Source organism: Monodelphis domestica, chromosome 8 (assembly GCF_027887165.1).
Source record: "Monodelphis domestica isolate mMonDom1 chromosome 8, mMonDom1.pri, whole genome shotgun sequence".
NCBI lineage: Eukaryota > Metazoa > Chordata > Mammalia > Didelphimorphia > Didelphidae > Monodelphis > Monodelphis domestica.
In genome coordinates, this window is record NC_077234.1 from 128,750,594 (window position 1) to 128,771,921 (window position 21,328).

General features: G+C 37.1%; 1 long non-coding RNA gene and 1 pseudogene across 1 annotated transcript; one reads left to right on the top strand and one right to left on the bottom strand.

Annotated features, from left to right (window-relative positions):
- Positions 1–1,218: 1,218 nt before the first annotated feature.
- On the top strand, positions 1,219–20,858 carry LOC103105473 (uncharacterized). The gene is made up of 2 exons (XR_008913895.1): positions 1,219–1,406; positions 20,643–20,858. It is a non-coding gene; the product is annotated as an uncharacterized LOC103105473 (long non-coding RNA).
- Positions 3,811–5,059, bottom strand: LOC100011743 (L-lactate dehydrogenase A chain-like; annotated as a pseudogene).
- Positions 20,859–21,328: the final 470 nt, after the last annotated feature.

Sequence of the window (21,328 nt, forward strand, 5' to 3'; positions counted from 1 at the left end):
ACACACATAAATGTGTATCTATGCCTACAATTTAGAGGGATGTCTGCTCCAAGCATGTGAAAACTTCCCCCAAGAGAATGGGCAGATGAAACAATTTGTTTCAACAGCCAAGAAGGCAGTGAGATCTAATCTCTATGCACTATGCTACGCTAACTCTTACATGAAAAAGAATCACACTAAAATATAGCAAAGAAATTAATTCTTGATAAAAGAAAATAACTTGGTCACATGGTGAAAGCAAGGAAAAACAAAGAGGCATTTTGTGTGCTCTACAGGTACCCTTAAGATGTATAGAAGATGAGGGAAGACCTCTAGGATGATGGTTATAGCCCTCTCGCTTCTTCCCTTTTGATAAGAGGAAATGAACAAGAAGCACCAAGAATGGAGAGGCATCATTGCAGGGAGCATTGACATTGCTGAGATCATCGTCTATTTGAGTATTTTGAATTTAGCAAAGAAGTTATACTTTGAGAACCAGGTGAAGAGAATTGGCTCATTCACCATGACTTCTCTGACTGGTTTGCTCCTTGGGAACAGAATTTAAAGTTTTGTCTTAAACTAGAAATACTAGTAAAGAAATGTTATTTAGAACACCAAAGTCTTGAATTCCTGTAACATGCACATGATTTGAAAACATGAAGAATATGTGGGAAATGTCCTTCGCCGCCACATATGACAGACCTTTTGTAGTTTATCAGATAAGTGCTAAAGGGTTACCTTAAAGAGACATCAAGTGATTTGCACAAGGTTTAAAAGATAAAAATTATACGAGGTAAGTTTTTAATTTCTTGTTGCCAAGTCTGGAACACTAGCAGTTTTACTATCTCTGCGTCTATACTTTCTATTATTCAGATATTATGTAACAATATCCTGAAGGACTGGTGATATTTGGATATACCATTATCAAACTGGTGAATAGTCTTAATGAAAGATGATCTGGTAAGATGAGTTAAAGAGCAGAATTATAAACACAGTACAATTAGCAAGCTAAAATTGAGGTGATCAGAATCCTTCTTTGGGAAGTTACATTTTATGAAAACAAATGATTTTATCTTGTCTTATACACTGGTTCACTAGTATGGGAGGTAATTTACTTAAAACAGCTTTGCCACTGTTCAGAAACAGAGAAAAAGTAAATAATAAATCAAGATTATTATCCCAACTTGCAAAAAAAAAATGAGAACAAGACAGGAATTCTGCTAGTACTCAATTATGAAGTAATAAAGAGTACATAATTGGTGATGAAGAGATAATTCTATTCGAGGAGTGAATTCTAGTAATAAATTGTGAGTGGATGTAATCCCAATATAGATGAATAAGAAAATACAAAAAGCAATCAAGGTTTTTTAAAAGAATCGTCTAATAGACCTGGAAACATTGGATGACAAAGTTAAGGGAAGGAAGAGGTAAGAAGCTGAGAAAGTTAAATATGGTTAATAGTAGACAAGAGACTATTGTCTCTCCTCCTATTCACTTCCCACTCACACCCTACTTTTATTTCCGGTCAGTGAAGGAAGCAATAATACCATTAAAAGATAGTACAGAATATTTTACTGTACAAAGTCTAGAAGTTACTAAAAAATAGATTTAGTGATTATATTAATTCTTTGTTACAGGAACCAAATGTATAATAATAAAGACTGATGCTAGTTATAGGAATAGGTAAGATTTTTTAAAAAAGTAATAATTTTGAAAGAAATCAAAGGATATCAAAGTATGTCTTAGGAATTAGAATGCATATTTTTTTAAAATGTCAATATAATTTTGAAATAATCATTTTCTGATCATTTTTGCAATCCATGTTCTCACTCTTCTCTCTCCTACCTCTCCCTCTTCCCCAAGGAGGCAGGTATTTTGATATAGGTTGTACATATATTATCATATAATACATATTTCCATGTTGTATTGTGAAAGACATAATTTATGGAGGAAATAATGTAAAGAATGGCATATTTCAAACTGCATTTAGATTCCCTCTGTTCTTCCCATGGCAGTAGATATCCTTTTTTGTCTTTACTCCTTTAGAGTTGTCCTAGATCCTTACCTTGTTGATAATAGTTAAGTCATTCACATTGATCATCATACATTATTGTTGTGTGTACAAAGGTTTTTTTTTTTTGTCTCTGCTAATTTCACTTTCCTTTAGTTCAAATAGGTGTTTTTGTTTTTTTTTGTGATCATCTTATTTGTCAATTTCTTATGGCACTATAGTATTCCATTAAAAGCATATACCACAGTGGGCAGCTGGGTGGCTCAGTGGATTGATAGCCAAGTCCAGAGATGGGAGGTCCTGGGTTCAAAACTGACCTTAGATACTTCCTAGCTGTGTGACCCTGGGCAAGTTACTTAACCCCCATTGCCTAGCCCTTACCACTATTCTTCCTTGGAACCAATACCCAGTATTGATTCCAAGACAGAAGGTAAGGGTTTGAAAAAAAAATAAAAGCATGTACCACAATCTGTTCAGTCATTCCCCAACTAATGGATATCCCATTGGTTTCTAGTTCTTTGGCACAGCTAAAAGAGCTGCTATAAATATTTTTATACAAGTAGACTCTTTTCCTCTATCTTTAATCTCTTTGGAATACAAATCTAGTTGTGGTTTTACTGGGTTAAAGGGTATGAACAGTTTGATGACCTTTGGCCATGGTTCCAAATTACTCTCCAGAATGGGTGTATTAGTTCATAGTTTCATCAGCAGTGTATTAGTGTCTTGATTTTTCCAAATCTCTTCAAACTTCTAGTATTTTCCTTTTTTCTTTCTTTTTTTTTGTCATGTTAGCCAGTCTGGTGAGTATGAGGTGGTACCACAGAGCTGTTTTAATCCACAATCTAATAGTGATTTGGAGCATTTTTTATATGAATTAAAGGTAGTTTTAATTTCCTCATCTGAGAATTGTTTGTTCATAACCTTTGACCATTTTTTATTTGGGGAATAGTTTGTTTTCTTATAAATTTGACTCCGCTCTCTATATATTTGAGAAATTAAGCTTTTATTAGAGAGAAATGCAGTAAAGATTTTTTTTTCTATTTGTTGTCTTTTAATCTTGACTCCATTGCCTTTGATTGAACAGAAACTCTATAATAGAGTCAAAGTTATCTATTTTAAACTTATAATATCCTCTATGTCTTGTTTTTACTTAAATTCTTCCCTTACCCATAAGTCTGACAGGTAAACTATTCTGTGCTCCCCTAACTTGTTTATGGTATTACACTTTATTTCCAAGTCACATATCCCTTTTAACCTCATCTTTGTATATGGTGTGAGTGTTGGTCTATGCCTAATTTCTGCCATATTGTTTTCTAGTTATCCCAGCAGATTTTGTCAAATAGTAAGATTTTCTTTCTTTTTTATCAGTTGGGTTATTATGACACTTGTGGAATGGGTTGGGTTGTTGTACATGTATAGATCCTTTTTATATAATTTAAATTTACAACTACTGACATTTATAGTAGGAAAAAATGGGTCCTCTGGAAAAGTCATGCATGGGGCCATACTGTAGAACCCTAATGTGGAAGGGGACCCCAAAGGTAATCAATCTATCAGCAGAGTATTACTACCGTATGGTGTTGTGTATTCAGGAACCAAAAACTGACTGTTGGATCTAAAGGAACTGGGAACTGGTAGCACCTACAAGGCAGTCAGTAACCTGTGAAGAGCTGAATTAACTTGAGAACAAGCGCTTAATGACTTTGGTACAAGACATGTCATACCCAGAATCACTATGCAAACAACAGGTTTCGCAAACAGGGATTAACAGAGAGGAGTCACTGTACTATTTCCTATCTCTAACTTTAGGAGGAGACTAGAGTAAATTCATAGGTTTTATATTTCTGCTTTCTATTGGTGTTGATTCATTAATCAGAGGCCATCATAAATAATCCCTTATCACTATCATGTTCTCTAGACAGTAAAGTGGAAGCATATTAGATGGCGTTAAAACTGTAGCTCTTTCTGGATCCCTCAAAGAGTGTCTGCACTCTGCTTTAAATGGTCGGGGTAACCTTCACCACATCTGAAATGCCATTCTGCACCAACATACATAGAACACTAAGGAAGACATTTTCATGAATGCCATACAGACCCTTTATCATGGTGGAAATTGGATTCACTCTCCTAAGACTCTTCATGATGCTTTCTGCCAGTTCTGCCACAGACAAGCCAATGGCCCAGGAAGTGTAGCCCATCAACTTGATCACCTCCTGAGCACTTTCAACTGCTTGTTTATGAACATATTTCCAAAGCTCTGAATCACCATCAGTTCCTAGAGCAGGATGAAGAGTCATCAGAGAGACACCAGCAACATTGACACCACTCTATACAGGAACATGTCTCCATGTTCCCCAAGGATCCATTCATGACAACTTGAAGAGTGGATACTGAGTTTCTCCCCTATCAGGTAACAGAAATGGGCAGAGTCCAGATTGTAGCCACTTTCAACAACATGGTTTTTAAGAAAGTCACTTAGCTTTGACGTATGTCAAAATATCCACTGGATTGGAGACAACAGACAACTTGCAATCAGGGCTGTATTTAACAATATTGGGAATGATGAATGTAAAGATATTCACATTACACTGGACCAAATTAAGACAGCTTTCTCCTTCCTGCTGATGTGCCCCAGTAGTAATCACAACCGGCTTTGAGTTTGTAGTCACACAATAGTCTTTGCCAGAGATGATCTTTGATGTTCTGAGAAAAAGGCTGCCATGTTGGAGATCCATCTTCTCTCCCTTTAGTTTGTCTTCTATAGCACCAACTAGGGAAAGTTCATCAGCCAAATCCTTCATTAAGATACTGATGGCACATGCCATGCCAATATTAAAGGCAACCTTAGCATAACCTCATAAGTGCCATATTTTTGAGGGTTGAATGTGAATTTGAGAGTTCTTTTTGTAGCTCTATACCCCTCTAGTCTTGAAAGTTTTCTTTAGCTTTGTGTGATTCATGGCAAATGAATGAATGAATGTATGAATGACAATGAAAAATATTATTAAAATAATAGTTATATATTATTATTAAAATTATGTGAAACAAATTGAGCTAAGGGCTTTGTATACAAATAGAAAAGCAAGGTAGATCTTGCTCTCAAGGACTCAGATTCTAATAGTGGGGGACCTCAATATCAAATATAGAAGGTTTATGTTGAAGCACATAGAAAGTCATGTTGGTCCTTGGTGAGGACCAGGAAAGTTCATGGAAATATATCTTCTTTAGCATCATTTCTATTGATTAGACCACATCCATTTCCTATGGATGATGAACCAACTGAAGACTTCACAAACTCTGAATAAGGAGGGCAACAGGGGATAAGGAGTATGATGTGGTCTATAGAAAGCTGAACCTATAGCCAGCATGGCCTGGGTTCAAGGCTGGTATCTGAAATGGACTAGCTAGGTGACAATAACTTTCAGTACAATAACTTAACTTTCAGTACTCCTACCAACCTCTCTGAAACTATAAGTAGCAGAGCTGGTACAGATCTGTATTCCAAGAAGAGTGATCTTTCTAGCATGTTTATGCCATTTTATCAAATGACACCTTCTCTAATGGAGGGAAAGGAAGGGAAGGAGAGAGTTACTTGGATATTTTAATGCAACAAGTCAACAAATAAATATATATTTTAAAACAATTCAAAGGATAGACTATGTGCATCTTGTCTCTTTTGGTTTGACTAGCACAAAACAAATAAAAAACACCACCACCACCCAAACCTGATTTCCCTTATTGGCAATCTTGTGGTCTTAATTTCCATAATCTGATAGTTGATATATTTCTACCACTACTCCAATTTGGGGTATCAGGGGCAGATTGGTTGACCTTCTTGCCTATATCAAAGTCTTATTTTTCTATTTTCTTCTACAAGTTCTTGGAATGTTCCTTTAACTATTGTTATGTAATTATTTTCCTATGTAGCATTCTTTCTCTCTTCATAAACTCTGAAAATTCAATTTTCATTTCAGGCATTAGAAAAGAAAGAGGCAGAGGTAAAATGTATTTTCCTGAGCAAGACATCATAAAAATAGCTTGTAGGAACCAGAAGGGCAGAGTTGTATAGTAAAGGAAAACTGGATTTAGATCCAGAAAACCTGGGTTCAAATTTACCCTTAGTAAATATCAGACAACTTCGTGGCACAGTATTTAGAGCACAGAGCCTAGAGTGAGGAAGATTCATCTTACTGAGTTCAAATCTGGCTTCCACCACTTACTAGTTATATGACCCTAGACAAGTCACTTAACTCTGGTTTGCCTCAATTTGTCATATCTAAAATAAGATGGAAAAGGAAATGGTAAACCATTCCAGTTTCTTTGCCAAGAAAACTCCAAATGGGATCACCACTGAACAGCAACAAATACCTGATAGATTTTGGGGACTGGACTTGTGAATTTGTGTGCATCAGAAACTCCATGCGAAGAACTCCTTCTATGTGTGCAGTTCTCCACTTGCTTAGTGGCTTATTATCTTAATTACTTGTGACTGAGAATTCTTGTGATTTATAGAATCAGAAGGAAGAGTTTGATCGCAAGTTTTCCTGTCTTCGTGACTAGCCCTATATCCACTCTGCTGCATACATAGTGGGTGCAGAATAAATGCTAGAATCTCACTTAGCATGTAGTAGATGCTAAATAAATCCTTTAAACTTATTTTGCCTTTCTTTGTATTTCCAATCCTTAGCACAATGCTTGGCTCATAGTAGGTACTCAATAAATATTAACTCACCTCTGAAAGTTTCAACTGCAAAATGATAAGGACAGAATAGATGGTTTTTAGGGTCCCTTTTAGTTCTAGATTCTCTGGTCCTACAAAAACATGAATTGAGACCTAGGATCTCCCCCCAAATTAGGCCTGGCATCGTACTTCATGTTAAGAATGAAGAAGTAGAAGGAGCTATGGTCTAAGCAATTTGAAACAGGCGTGTGACTCTTTAGTCAAGGTTAGCTTATATTTTTAAAAATAAGATGGAAATTCCTAAAATGAGGAAACGTTACTTGACTGTTCTTTGAAAGACAATGGCAGGACTCCCTTGCCTATTTTGAGCCTGCCTTCCCTGAAATCGCTCAGCCCTGGACATTCTCTTCCCCTTTCTAAGCTTCAGAATAAGTGATACTACGAGGACCAGGAGGCAAGGGGAGAGGTCCCTTCTCCTCCCTTGTTTACTCTGTTTTTGCTTAATATCTCCGAGGGCCCAGGTACAATGGAAAAGTACGCCGTAGAAATCGTCAGCTAATTACATTCGGCTCTTCTCCTCTCATTTCAAATTATAAACCAGAAACTACTCCCAGATAGAGACATTTTCATAAACACTTTAACTTCTATGTTCCAATTGATGCTGATGAGAGAGCATATGCATGCCTGGCTGTATTCACAAACATTTACAACCTCCAGCAACCATAAAGTCTCATCTGTTCCATAAAGAAAGGCAATGTTCCCAGGGCCATTTGCCATTGGACACCAATCACTAGACAATTGTATTTAAAGGCAGGCAGAGGCCTGCCTCTGAATCCTTGCCCTAAAACACCTGTTCCCTGTCAGACAATGCAGCTGACACGCTTCTGTCCCGAGACACCTGCATTGCGTGAGAGCCATGGCTCGTCCTGCGAGCCATTCCTGGAGAGAACAGTTGCTGGACCGGCTGAGTGCTTGTTGAGCTCTCTCTTGAAGAGGGGGGTCTTGCAAGGCTCTTGACATCCAAGGAGAATTGACAGGAGGCTTCAAGACTGCTAATATAGTCAACGTTCTTGGCTTCTAGTCTTGCCCAGGTAATCCAAGCGCCTACCAGATTTAGATCCATTTTATTTTGACATTGGCTCCTCGATTCAGGGTTTAAATTTTCACGAATAAAAACGTTCTTATATTTTATTTATTTGTTCCATTAAAATTCCCTCCCTCTAATCCCTGAACTGGAGAAGGCATCATTTAATAACAAAATCTATGAATATATAAAATGTCCCGCTTATTTCTGTTTTATCAGTCCTTTCTCTGGAAGTGGACAGATGTAAGTTATTCGTCAAGCAATATTTCTGTTGCCGTCTACAATGTTCTCTTGGTTCTGATTGCTTCACTCTTTATAATTTCATGTAGATCTTTCCATGTTTGTTTTTTAATTATCCTGCATGTCATTTCTTTTGGAAACAGGGTATTTTTAGCAGGAAAAGTCCAAGTTAAAATGGTTCATTAAAATCTAATATTGGGGCTTTCATTCATAAAATAAACACAATTGAACACTGGCCTTTTTTTGTTCCCCTGGCTGAGACTCCCTTTGAACTCCGCATTCAGAGGTCAGGATAAATGGCTGCCCTGCACCCAGCAAAGGCTCAATCAATAGGGTATTCATTCACTGGGGATGCTGAGCAGAATCACAATAACATGTATAAAGAAAGCTACCAGTGACACACGATATTGAGCTGTATCCCAGGCAGAGTAACAAGGAAGAGAGCCCAAGCCCCTCTAAGTCAGTACACACATCCACTGGGTGTACAATGAAGAGGTTCAGAGTTTGAATCTTGGCATTGCTACCAGCTGTGTGCCTTTAGTTAAGTCATGTCTACAGCTGAGCCTCAGTTTTCTCTTCTGTAAAATGAAGGAGTTTAACCAGATTTGAACTGCAAACACACACCCAGGCTCCCCAGTGTAGTGGGAACCAGATTAAAATGTATTTGGAAATAGTTAACAAAATAAAAACACAACAAATATAGATAAGGTGCGATTTTCTGAGTCAATATTCAGCTTGGAAGGATCCTTTCACAGGCCCATGTGATATTACTGAACTAGATGACCTCTGGGGCCTTATCTAGCTCTCAATCTAGGATTACTCTTCTTAAGGATTTTTAACCTATAATTAGTAGTGACTGTTTAAAAAAAAATCAAAGGCATGATAGAAAACCTAGATGTGTATTTCCTATAATCCGTGATTTGTATCTGTTTATGGGATAGATGGCCTATAAAGGAAAACAAAGGCACCCCATGGAAATGGAGGGATTCTATTTAATTAAAAAAATAATTATGAAGACACATGTAAAACCCAGTGGAATTGCTCGTTGCCTATGGGAGGGGGGTAAGAGGAGGGGAGAGAAAGAATATAATTCATAACTATGGAAAAATATTATAAACTAAATAATTAAATAAATTAAAAAATAATTATGAAGCCCTTCTGATGTGCTAAAGAGTGTTCTTGCTGAGTTTGGGGGGAACACCAAGAAGGAAAAACAAAATGGCTCCTGCCTTCAAGGAATTCACACTGTACTGCATCATCATTGGGGTGTCCAGTGAAATCATCCTTCTATGACTGGATCAAGTAACTAGCTGCACTCTTTGTAGGCGCAGTGCCTGTCTACATTCTTTTATCTAATTAAAATTTACCAAATCTTCCCAAAGCATGGCACCTTGAGTAAGAATAAAGGCACATGTTCATGGTATCAACCAAAATTCACTCCATTCCGTAGCAGGTAAAAATTAGTTTTCTCTGCTAGAAGTATTATATTTTTATGAGGTTTATTAAGATTAAAATTAAAGAAAATGCTCTAAGAAAGCACGTGCCTAGGAGGGCTGAAACGCCCATTCAATTTCACTTACATCATGAGAGATGTGTCTGCTTGGAAGCAGAAGTAGGAAGAGAGCCCAGTAGGCTTTTACAGCCAGTTAAATAGAAATTTTGATCTCTCCCAGGTGGAAATCTCAGTGAGATTACAAAGCATTCTGGGAAGTGGCCAAGGACTTGGGGATTGAAGTCCAGGGTTCAAATCTCCATTCCTACATTTCTCCTTATGATCCTCGTTGGGAAAAAAATTTTCCCCAAAAGGATCATGAAAATACTTCCATACAAGCAAGCACCAAAGGTTGGCTATCATCCTGGCTCCCTCTATCCCTGAGAATGAAGGTAAAATCAGACCAGGAAATGACACTTCCCTATTAAAATAAAAATCGGGTCCTTTTTTTCTCTCCTATAGTATGGCAACTTCCTGTAGCCGTGGCTGCAAATGGGAAAGTGAAAATTACTGCATTCTGTCCTATAGACTTGTGGGATTAGAAATTACTTAACTGGACCCTAATACAGAGGCCTGTGAGAAATTTATTCTTGCTTTCTCAAAAATTTTTTCACATAGATTTTGATATTTTGATATTTTGATACTGATTTTGAATTCTTCTTTAAAATAAATATATATACATACATATATATGTAAAGGGTTTAAATTTTTTCCCTTAATTTTTCCCTTTTTCTTTTGTTTTTTGTTTATTTTGTTTTCCTTTTTGTTTTTGTCTTTCTTTTGAATTAACTCACACACCCCCATAACTAAACCTTGCATCCTCAGCTGGACTGGGTGTTTTTTCAACACTTTCTTCAGGGGGGATTGTATTTTCATAAAAATTTAAATTTTATTCGAGATAGATCTTCAGAGAAGAAGCTTTCTAATTAACTGAATCCAGAGAATGAACTGTTTACAGAAAGATACCTACACCCTTACACTATAGGAAGATCCAGAATGAATGTTGGGGTGTGGCTGATTGAACATTTATTTTGAATGTACACTCATGCCAAAGGGGACTGCCCCCAATTGGCTTTTGTCAATGCGCCAAGCAAAACATTGGTTTGCTGTCTCTCTCTCTCTCCTCTATTTCCCCTTATCTACAACTATTGTATCTTGTATATGTTTCTGTGCTTGTTGCTCTCAATAAAATATAAACTCCTTGAGATGAGGGCCTGCTTAAATTTCGTGTTTGTATCCCCAATAACAAACACAGTGCCTGGATAGTAAACACTTTTGTTGTTGTTGTTTTGTCATTTTCAGTCATGTCTGACTCTTTATGATTCCTTTTGGGATTATCTTTGGCAAAGATACAGGAGAGACTTGCCATTTCTTTCTCCAGATTATTTCACTTTAAACAGAAGCAAAAAAAGGTTAAGTGACTTGCACAGAGTCATCTAGCTAGTAAATGTCTGAAGTCAAATTTGAACTCGGGTCTTTCTATCCAGTGTGTCACCTTATTGCCCTACAGACCCTTAGAGAATGCTTATTAATTAATAATCAAATTTTCCCCATATCTTTGGATGACATTTAAATAGTTAATTTCATCTTTGTCATTTTCTAGTGAAATTGTATTTTTTTCAAGGATTGATGGGGAGCTAGGTGACTCAGTGGATAGAGAGCCAGACCTGGAAGTAGGAGTTCTTGGGTTCAAATGTGACCTCAAACCTGTCCTAGCTTTGTGACCCTGGGCAGGCCACAGTCCCAGTTGCCTAACCCATTCCAATCTTTTGACTTGAGAACTGATTCTAAACCCAGGTAAGGGTTTACAGGGGCAAAAAATGAATAGACTCTTATTTATTAGCACTTTTCTAGAAATTCCATCTGGACTCAGCAATGAGGAAATTGGTACAAAAGAATGCAGAACGGGAGGTCAGAGGCTAAATTCCTCCCACAGTAAGAGTTTTAGTGGACTTATTTTTACCCAATCAGCATGGTTAGGTTTCCCATGGAAAAAAGAAAAAAAGTAGAAAAGAAAGTAGAGGTTTAAGCCAACATTCTGGGATAACAGCTTTGAAGAATTGTGCTAAAGGATTCACAGAGCAGTGGAGAAATTGGCTAAACCACCCTATAATTTTTATTTAGTGGTTTTGTTCTGTGCTGGGGAAAAAAAAGCAGATTCCAGAAGTTCTTTCTTTGTGAAGCGAAGAGGAGGGTGTGGTCCAGTGGAAGGCAGTGACAGAGGAAGAACACTTACTGTTTATGGTTTTCTTCTCGTTGGGGAGAGGTCCTTCATAGGGAGACGCAAAGGGGAAATAGTGAAAAGAGAGGGGGGAGCGGGGGATCATCATCTCATAAAAAGGAAAGCAGAAAAAGAGAAGGAAACAACTGGCAATCAAGCCCCCAGTGCCTATACATTTCCTCTAATTCTCGTCTAATCAAAGAGCAGGGACGGAGTAGGAAAGATTGCAGGAGCAAGTGAGATTAGGCAGAGAATGACTTCAATCAAGGAAAGGCTGGCCCAGCTCCCATCCTCCTAGCCAGCCAGAGAGAGGATCTTTGTGAAAAATACGTCGTCTTTAGCTTTTAGGTTTCATCCGGATGACTGATCATTTAAAGAGAACACAGGTAGAGTCTAAGAACTCCATGGGGGAAAGGAACCCCTCTCAGGTGGCTGTGGGCAGGGGCGGACAGAGGCTGCTGGATTTTGTTTATTTGTGTTATTTTTGCTGACTGTGCCTTCCCAAATGCCGACCACCGTTTGGCATAAATCAGGACGAGGCAACAGAGAGGGGAAGCTGGTGGCGCTGATAATGGCAGTCCCTCCCTTTAAAATGAAGATATGGGGTTAACATGTACCCTGAGCCTCCCAGGATGATCCATTTAATACTGGCTGGGAGCTTAGAGTGCCTCTAGTCCTGAGCCTCGCAGGATGACACATTTATGCTTGAAGGGAACTTAGAGCTCATTTAGTCCAAACCACGTGTTTTAGAGATAAGGAAACTGGGATGGAGGGGAGGGCCGGAGCAGGAGGAGGGGAGCTGGAGACACCGAGTGATTTGCCCAAAGTTATGAAGGGAGAAAGCAGCAGAGTTGAGAGTTGAACCTCATTCTTTTTGTGCCAAAGCCAAAGCCCTTTTCTCTTGACCACCCTTCCTCTCAACAAAAGACCTTTCATGCTCAATTCAGATATTTCATCAAACAATCAAGTAGATATTCTTAAAGAAAGCAGCTGCTTTATTTGCAGGGAAGGATCACTAGCCCCACAGGTGTTGTAAGTTGAGATATCATGAAAAGGAAGGGAGAGGAATACGTATTTCTATAACATCTATTCTGCATCAGGCATTGTGCTAAAAACTTTATAAATCTTGTCTCATTTGAATGTCACAAAAACTCTGTGAAGGAGGTAATGTGATTAACCCAATGACCTTCCACAAGCCCTCAGAACAGATAGGATAAAAGCCCTTGGTCAGGTTGGCATGGGCTGTAGACCTCTGTTCTGCTCCTGTCATTTCTGGGCAGTATGACCCAAATACCCAAAGCTAGAGACATCTCCATCCCAAATGTTCAAGCAGATGCTTTGTGCCTGACCTGTGGTGGAGCTTCTATTGAACTTATCTACCCTGTACCCTAATCGGGGCACACACGCTGTATGCTGACCCCAGCATCTCAATGTCCTTGATCCTCTTTGAGGACAAAGGATGATAAATTATTGTCCCCATTTTACACGGAGGGAAATTGAAGTTGTAACTTGCTCAGGACCACACAGGCAGGAAGTATATTTAAATGTGTATTTAATGTGTACTTAAACTCTGGTCTTTTTATATCCCAGTCCATTGCTCTGTCCACTGTACAGCAGAGCTGCCTCACAATGAAACACAGCACAAGAAGAATTGGATTAAGCATTTATTATATGCTAAGTACTAGGCTTAGAAAGAGTACTAGGGATATAAAGAAAGTGAAAAACAATCCCTTTCTTTTAAAAAAAAATTGTGTTCCAAGATCAATACATTATACTATATACTGAGGTAAAGTCAAAAGGGATACATGACTTAGAAATAAAAGGTGATACCATAAGCAAGTTAGAGGAGCATAAAATAGTTTATCTAATGGACCTGTGGATAAGGAAAGAATATAAGTCAAAACAAGACAGAGAACATTATGAATTGTAAGATAGGTAACTTTGACTATATTAAAGTAAAAAGTTTCTGCACTAACAAAAACAATGCAATCAAGATTAAAGGCAAACAACCTGGGGAAGGGAGGAAACTATTGCAATTCTCTCTGACCAAGGCTTTCTTTCTCAAATATACAGAGAACTGAGTCAAATTTATAAGAATACAAAGCATTTCCCAATTGAAAAATGGTTAAAGGATACGAAAAAGTAATTGTCATACAAAGAAATTTAAACTACCTTTAAGTCATATGAAAAAATGTTCCAAATCACTATTGATTAGAGAAATGGAGAATAAAACAACTCTAAGGTAATGAATACCTCATACACACCAGACTGACTAACAGGTCACAAAAGGGAATTGATAAATGTTGGAGGGTATATGAAAGAATCAGGACATTAATACCCTGATGGTGGAGCTAAGAACTGAGAGAACCCTGTCCAAAGGACCATCAAATTCTGTTTACCCTTTGATCTAGCAAAACCACTGCTAAGTCTGTATCTCAAAGAGATTAAAGACAGGAGGAAAGAATCTACATGTACAAAAATATTTATAGCAGTTCTTTTGATTGTACCAAAGAACTGGAAATTAAAGGGATGTTCATTAATTTGGGAATGGATGAACGAGTTGTAAAATGGAGATTTGAACCCTAGACTTCAATCCCCAGAAGTCCTTGGTATTTCCCAGAATTCTCTATAATCTCACCTGAGTCTCCGCCTGGGCGAGATCACAATGAGTAACTGGCTCTCTGCCTCAGATGCTCTCTCTTCCATTGAAGTGATGTAGAGGGTAAGCTAAGCGTGGGGGTTTTGAATGGGCTAATCAGCCCTAGGCACATGGTTTTTCTTATTTTGTATTTATTTATTCCTTGATTTCTAATAATCCTTAATAAACCTCATAATATATAATATTTCTATTACTAGAGACTAAATTTAATTTTTACAGAGTTGTGCTTATAATGGAATACTGTTTTACCATAAGAAATGTCACTAAGAAACCCTAAAAAGACATATGAAGATACAAAGGGAATTGAGAAAAACAAGGAGAAAACTGTACACAAAAACAACAATAATGTATGATGATCAACAATGAATGACAACTATTAACAACAAAGCAAAAATCCAGGACAAGTCCAAGAGACTCATAATAAAAAGTAAAAGATATCCACTGCCACGAAAGGAACAAACAGAGTCTGAATGCAAATTGTAACACACCTTTCTTTATTTTATTTCCTCCAATAATTTTTCTCTAGTGTGAGCAATATATATCTTTTTTTCACAACATTATGAACATGGAAATATATATTATATGATAATATAGTTACAACCTCTATCATATTGCTTGCCTTATTGGGAAACAGGGAGGGATAGGAAGGAGAGAGAGAACATGGACTGCAAAACATCAGAAAATAAAGATTTAAAAATTGTATTGACATATATGTAGAAAAAAATAAATTTATTTTAATAAAAAAGAAAAAAATGCATTCGAGTGAGGGAGACATATAAAGAACTAGTTCTATGTACGATGCATACAGAATAGATAATAAGAAATTTAGAAGGCAAACACTTGCAGGGTTTTGTTTTGTTTTTTGAGGGAGTGGCAACGAAAGACCTCTTGAAAAAAGATGGCATTTGAGGTAAGTACTGATGGAAGCCAAGAATTCAAAGGAGAAGAAGGAGAGCATTCTAGACAAGTGGGAAAGCATAGAGAAGAGAGAATCACATATGCAGCAAGTAGAGTGATAGAGCTGGACCATGGAATATGTAACGGAAAGCCATCTATAAAAAGACTGGAAAGGTAGGAAGGGGCCAAGTTATAGAGAACTTTAAGTGTCACATAAAGGAGTTTTTATCTGATCCCCAAAGCAAAATGTAGTCACTGGAGTTACTGAGCAGGAGCATGACACAAACAGCTCTATTCTTCAGGAGAATCACTTTGGCAGCTGTTTAGTGGATGGATTAGGGAAGAGGGAAATTTGAGGCACAGAGACCAATTAGATGACTGTTGCAATAGCTGATAAAAGAGTTGAGGAGTGCCTGACCTAGGATGGGGACTGTGTGAGTGGCATGACCAGAGAGAAGGGGATATAGGCAAGAGATTTTTGTGAATACTGGAATTACAAGATTCCTTAAGTGTTTGAAACAGCAACACCTATCACACTGCCCTGAACCAAAGAGCAAGCTATACTGTTTTGGAGAAATGAACAATTGCAAATGCTTGCGGAAATGGAATTTATCTTCTAATGTATGCTGTTTGATCCCTCCATCTATTACCTTGAATTTGTGTTTTGGAAATGAGTCTTAGGGGTACATGCTTACTGCATCCCAGGCATGGACACCCCTAGAAGAACAGCATCTTTTTGGTTTTGCTTTTGAAAAGAATACAAGTGCGCTACCTCACCAATGGCAGTTAGATTTAGAAATGCTTGCATCTGGACAAATGGATGAGCAAATGTCACCTTGCTGCCCCATTTAAACCAAGAAATCTCCATTTTCATTATTCCACATTTTTAGAAATGCAGGTTCCAAATGCATAACAAAAGTACCCCGTTAGCCAAGCATCAAGGAAATTAGTGTCTCATGTTCATTAGATGTATGGAAGTCTGTTCCTTACCCTCTCTACTGGATTAGATTTTAGTTCTGAAATAGCATTATCTTCCAAAAGCTGAGACTTGAAATTAAATTATAAACTGATATTATCAACCAACAGAAATGTTATCTTTTGCCTAGGAGGCCCAGCAGGCTGATTGATTCTGATTCATCACAGATGCGCTTTGCTAGTATTGGTTAAGTTTGTGTATGAGCATGGATTTATGTATTACAACATCTGGACTACTTAGCAGAGCTGGTTAGAACACAGTGTTAATGAGGCCAGAAGCCCAGATCTGATCCCTGGGTATTCCAGTGAGCTGTACTTTGTTCCCTGGCTGCAGAATGCAACCCAAATCCTGGATTAGTGATCTCTTACTCTATTTATAATATAGAGGCTTGAATGAAATAATAATGAGGATACAGAGAATGGACTTGTGATTTCACTAATTCAGGTCAGCAATTCATCTTGGATATTTGCCTCGAGAACTGAGAGTTTATGTGACTTTCCTAGAATCACACAGCAAGCACATGTCAGGCAAGGAATGAACTTTCTTATTTTTAAATTAAAATTTATTGGTTTATTTGTTACATTAAAATACTCAGGTCATTCCCTCCTTTCCATCCTTCTCTCCATTAGAGAAGGCACCATTTGACAAAAAGATACATAAACATAAATATAAAATTATTTCTTGCTTATTTCTAATTATCAATTCTTTTTCTAAAAGCGAACATACCCAAGTCATTCTTCAGACAATATTTCTGTTGCTGTATATATTGTTCTCTTGGTTCTGCCCATTTCATTCTTCATAATGTCATGTAGGTCATTACATGTTTTCCCCCAAAATTGATCTGCTTTTTAATTTAATTACAATCATATGCTATAACTTGTTAGCCATTCCCCAACTGATGGACATCATTTCAATTTCTATTTCTTTGCCACCATGAAGTGAACCACTATAATTATTTTAGAACACAGATTCTTTTCCTTTTTCTTTGATCACCTCAGGAAATAAACCTAATAGTGATATTTCTGGGTCAAAAGGTAAACACAATTTTATAAATCTTTGGGCATAATTCTAGATTGCCCTCCAAAATGGCTGGATCAGTTCAACAGTTCTACCGAGAGTGTATCAGTTTATCCATACATTTGTCATTTTGCCCTTTTATCATTTTAACCAATTTGATAGGTGTGAGATATTGTCTCAGAGTAGTTTTGATTTACATTTATCTCATTAATAATGACAGAGCAATTTTTTACTGTTATATATTGCTTTGATTTATTCATTCTAAAACTGTGCCTATCTTTTAACCATTTATAAATTGGGGAATGACTCATATATATTTTTTAAAATTTGACACAATTCTCTCTCTATTTTTAGATAGGAAACCTCTGTCTGTGAAAATTGTCTATGGAAGTTTCCCCAATTTACTGTTTTCCTTTTAATCTGTAATTGTATTTAATTGTATTTATAAAAAAACCTTTTTATTTAATATATTCAAAATTATACATCTTACTTCTTACAATGCTTTCTATCTTTTGCTCATTCATAAATTCTTCTCCTATCCATGAATCAGATGGATAATAAGTTGCTTGTTCTAATTTAGTTATCCCTTTATGGTCATACATCCCTTTTAATCTTATTTTTATAAATGGTATAATTATTGGTCTTTATCTAGTTTCTGACAGACTGCTTTTCAATTTCCCAGTTATTTTTACCAAATGATGAATTTTCATCCCCAAAATTGGATCTTTACTTTTGTTGAACAAAGGTTACTATAATCTTTTACAATTACTTGTTGTATGTCTGTTTAATAATTAACTGTTTTATACTACAGTTTAAAATCTGGTCTTGCTAGATGTCCTTCCTCAGCTGTGTGTGTTTTTTAAATCATTTCCTTTGATATTCCTGAGCTTTTGTTTTTCTAAATGAATTGTTTTTATTTTTTTCTAGTTTAATAAGAATTTAGGTCTTCCTGCCTTCAGGGCTGCTCCTCAATAATGATACTTAATATTTTTATGACTTTTTTCTGTTTTACCTAGCACAGGGTAGACAGTGAGTGCTTCCTTGAATGAATTAAATAACAATTAGCAATTTTCAAAGCACCTGTCTCACACCCTTGGGAGACAAATAGAATTCCTAATGTACAGATGAGGAAGCTGGGGCTGCCAGAATTTGAGGGTCTTGCCCATGGTCACTTCTCTAGTAAAAGGTAGAGACTCAAATCTAGGTCTTCTGACTCTTAAGTCAGCTCTCCTCTCCATGCATCATGGTGCCCTTTGAACACACATTCTGGTGTTGTGTAGATAGTAACCTCAGCTACATGTGTGACAGGATGATACATATATTTAACTAATTTATTTTCTAGTTGCTCTAAAAATTTAACCAAACCTTATCTGAAATAATATTTAAAATCTTTTAAATAGTTTCTAAAAAGTCAGTCACACCAGAATTTTTACCAGTTACTGCTGCCTCCATATGGTAGAAATAGACTTAATGAAAAACAACAATTCACAAAGAGAAATACAGCTAATCCTCAATTTCAAAATATAGTTTATTCTAAAGATTTGTCTTAAAACTCAGAACACACTTCTCCCCCCCCCAAGAAACTATTATAATGCTGATTATGGTCTCAGACATCCACAAAAGCCAATGGAAACTTCAATAGCAGTGATAAAGCTATAAAATTCCTATTTAAAATAAAAATTAGCATCGTAATGTCCCTTCCTTGCCATGAAATATCATAAAATATATTTAAATATATCAATACTTTGGAAACAGATAAACACACTAGTGTTTGTCAAGACTCAGCATAGATACATGAAGTCAGACCAGTTGTTCACTTTGGATCATCTAGCTACTATTACCTAATTCCCAATACATGCCAGTGTACTGGAAAGGAAGAGAGATGAGGGATCAGCCCCAGGAAGGAGAGGGCCACTATAATTGGGAAGGTGGCCAGGAGTCATGAACCACAGAAAGAAACACCTGTCACTGTTCCTTTGATTCTCAGGAGAGCCAGAGTACTATTCTTCTCTTTCAGGACAATGAGGATAATAAAGGAGAGCACCAGTGATTAGGCATGTACTTGGCCAGAGAAACAGACAGTTAAATGCCAAATAGAGTAGCACTGACCAGCAAGGGATCTAGATTCTCTCTAGCAGTAGTGCCAGATGGGAGAAGAGGTCAAGGGGTTGAGAGATGGGACTGGAATCCAAGGATGTCACAATAGACATAAGGATGGGGAAGAGAAACGAGTAATGGAAATTCGTTGTGGTTCAGTTGTTTCAATTGTGTCAGACTCTTTTTGGGTGACTTCATTTGGGGTTTTCTTGGCAAAGATACAGGAATGGTTTACCATTTCCTTCTCCAGCTCATTTTACTGATGAAGAAACTGAGGTACACAGGCCTAAGTGACTTGCCCAGGGTCACATACCTAGTAAGTGTCTGGAGGTCAGATTTGAACTCACGAAGATGAGTCTTTCAGATTTCATGTCCAACACTCTACCCACTGCCCTATCTAGTTGAAACCAGGTCCTGTCTGGTCTTCTTCAGGGATAAGAATCTTCCATACTGCTGGCTGAAGTCTTCCAGACATGATGCTAGTGGATGACAAGCTTTATGGCTCTACTCGATGTAATCAATCCTCCAATATAGTTACAAAATTGATATTCATAAAATGCGGGTTTGACAATGTTACACCCAATTCATGATGTTTTACCAAATCCCTGTTGTCGCTAGGATAAAATAGATGATCTTCCATCTGGCATTTGGAACCCTACATAATCTGACTCCAGCCCACCTATTTCTAGGCTAATTATATATTTCTCTTATTCATACATTCTATATTCCAGGTCAGCTCTCCTGCTTACTATTGTCTATAAACAATATTCTGTCTCCCAACTTATGAGTCCAAGGCTGGGGATTACAGATCCAGCCTCTTTCCACATTCAGAATACACTTATCTGTGTAACAATTATTGTTCCTCCCCCCAAACTAATGTATGCTCCTAGTGGACAAGGACTACTATGGGTTTTTTTTGTCTTTGCATCCCCATACTTTGCATATAACTTGCATGCACTAAATGATTGTAAATGAACAAAATTGAATTGCATGGACCAAATGGGTCAGATCCCACAGCATGGAAGATGTAATGCAAATCAAATGGAGCTCTAAGCAGGAGTTTGTCCAGGTACTTGAATAATAGGTCAACAATGTGGAGTCAAGTAGGCAAAGGGGGCAAGCAGGAATCACATTCCAAGATCAAGCATGAGTTCAAAGAAATCTGATGCCCCAAAATGTCTCAGTTCATCCACAATTTGTCATGTTCAATGGAGCGATTGTGCCTCGCTCGGTACCTCTAAACACAAGTGTGAAATACTAACTTGGCCTTCCTTATTGTTCCAAACAGATTTCATCTGTGGATTTCTCTGGACCAACATCAGTGTTTCCCCTCTGAGAAACATATGTGTCTTAGTGGCAATAGACATGGGAAGAAGATCAATATGATTGTCAAAGTCTGCATAAAGGTGATTCCTGGATGGAAGCCATCATTCTCCTGAGATCCCTATATACATGGTTAGAAACTATGAGTATATTAAAAGTACTAATGACAGCATGAATACAAGTTTTTGTTCTGAGCAATATATATTCTTATTCCTTGAATAACTTCACAGGTATATTTAAGGTTTCCAAAGTACTTTACCTATGATGATCTTGTCAAATGTACAAGGCAAAGATTGTTTATCCTTATTATATAGATGAATAACTGAGTCATGAGGAAATTAAATGACATCCTTGGACAAATAACCAGTAAGTGTCACTAAGGCTTTAAAACTCAGTTTCTATATTTTATGTCTAGCACTCTTTCCATTATTCCACATGACTTCTCTATGGTCATCACTTCTTCTTGTCTTTAGAATATTATAGGGCCAATATCATTTTGATGATCCATCCTGAGTAGATGAACAAAAATAGTCTAAAAAGAGAAAATGTTTTAAATTATTCCAGAACCCTATCTGGAAGACTGTTGAATACCATTATTTTTTTATTTTTAAATTTTTTAAAAATCCTATTGTATTTGAATACCACTTTTTA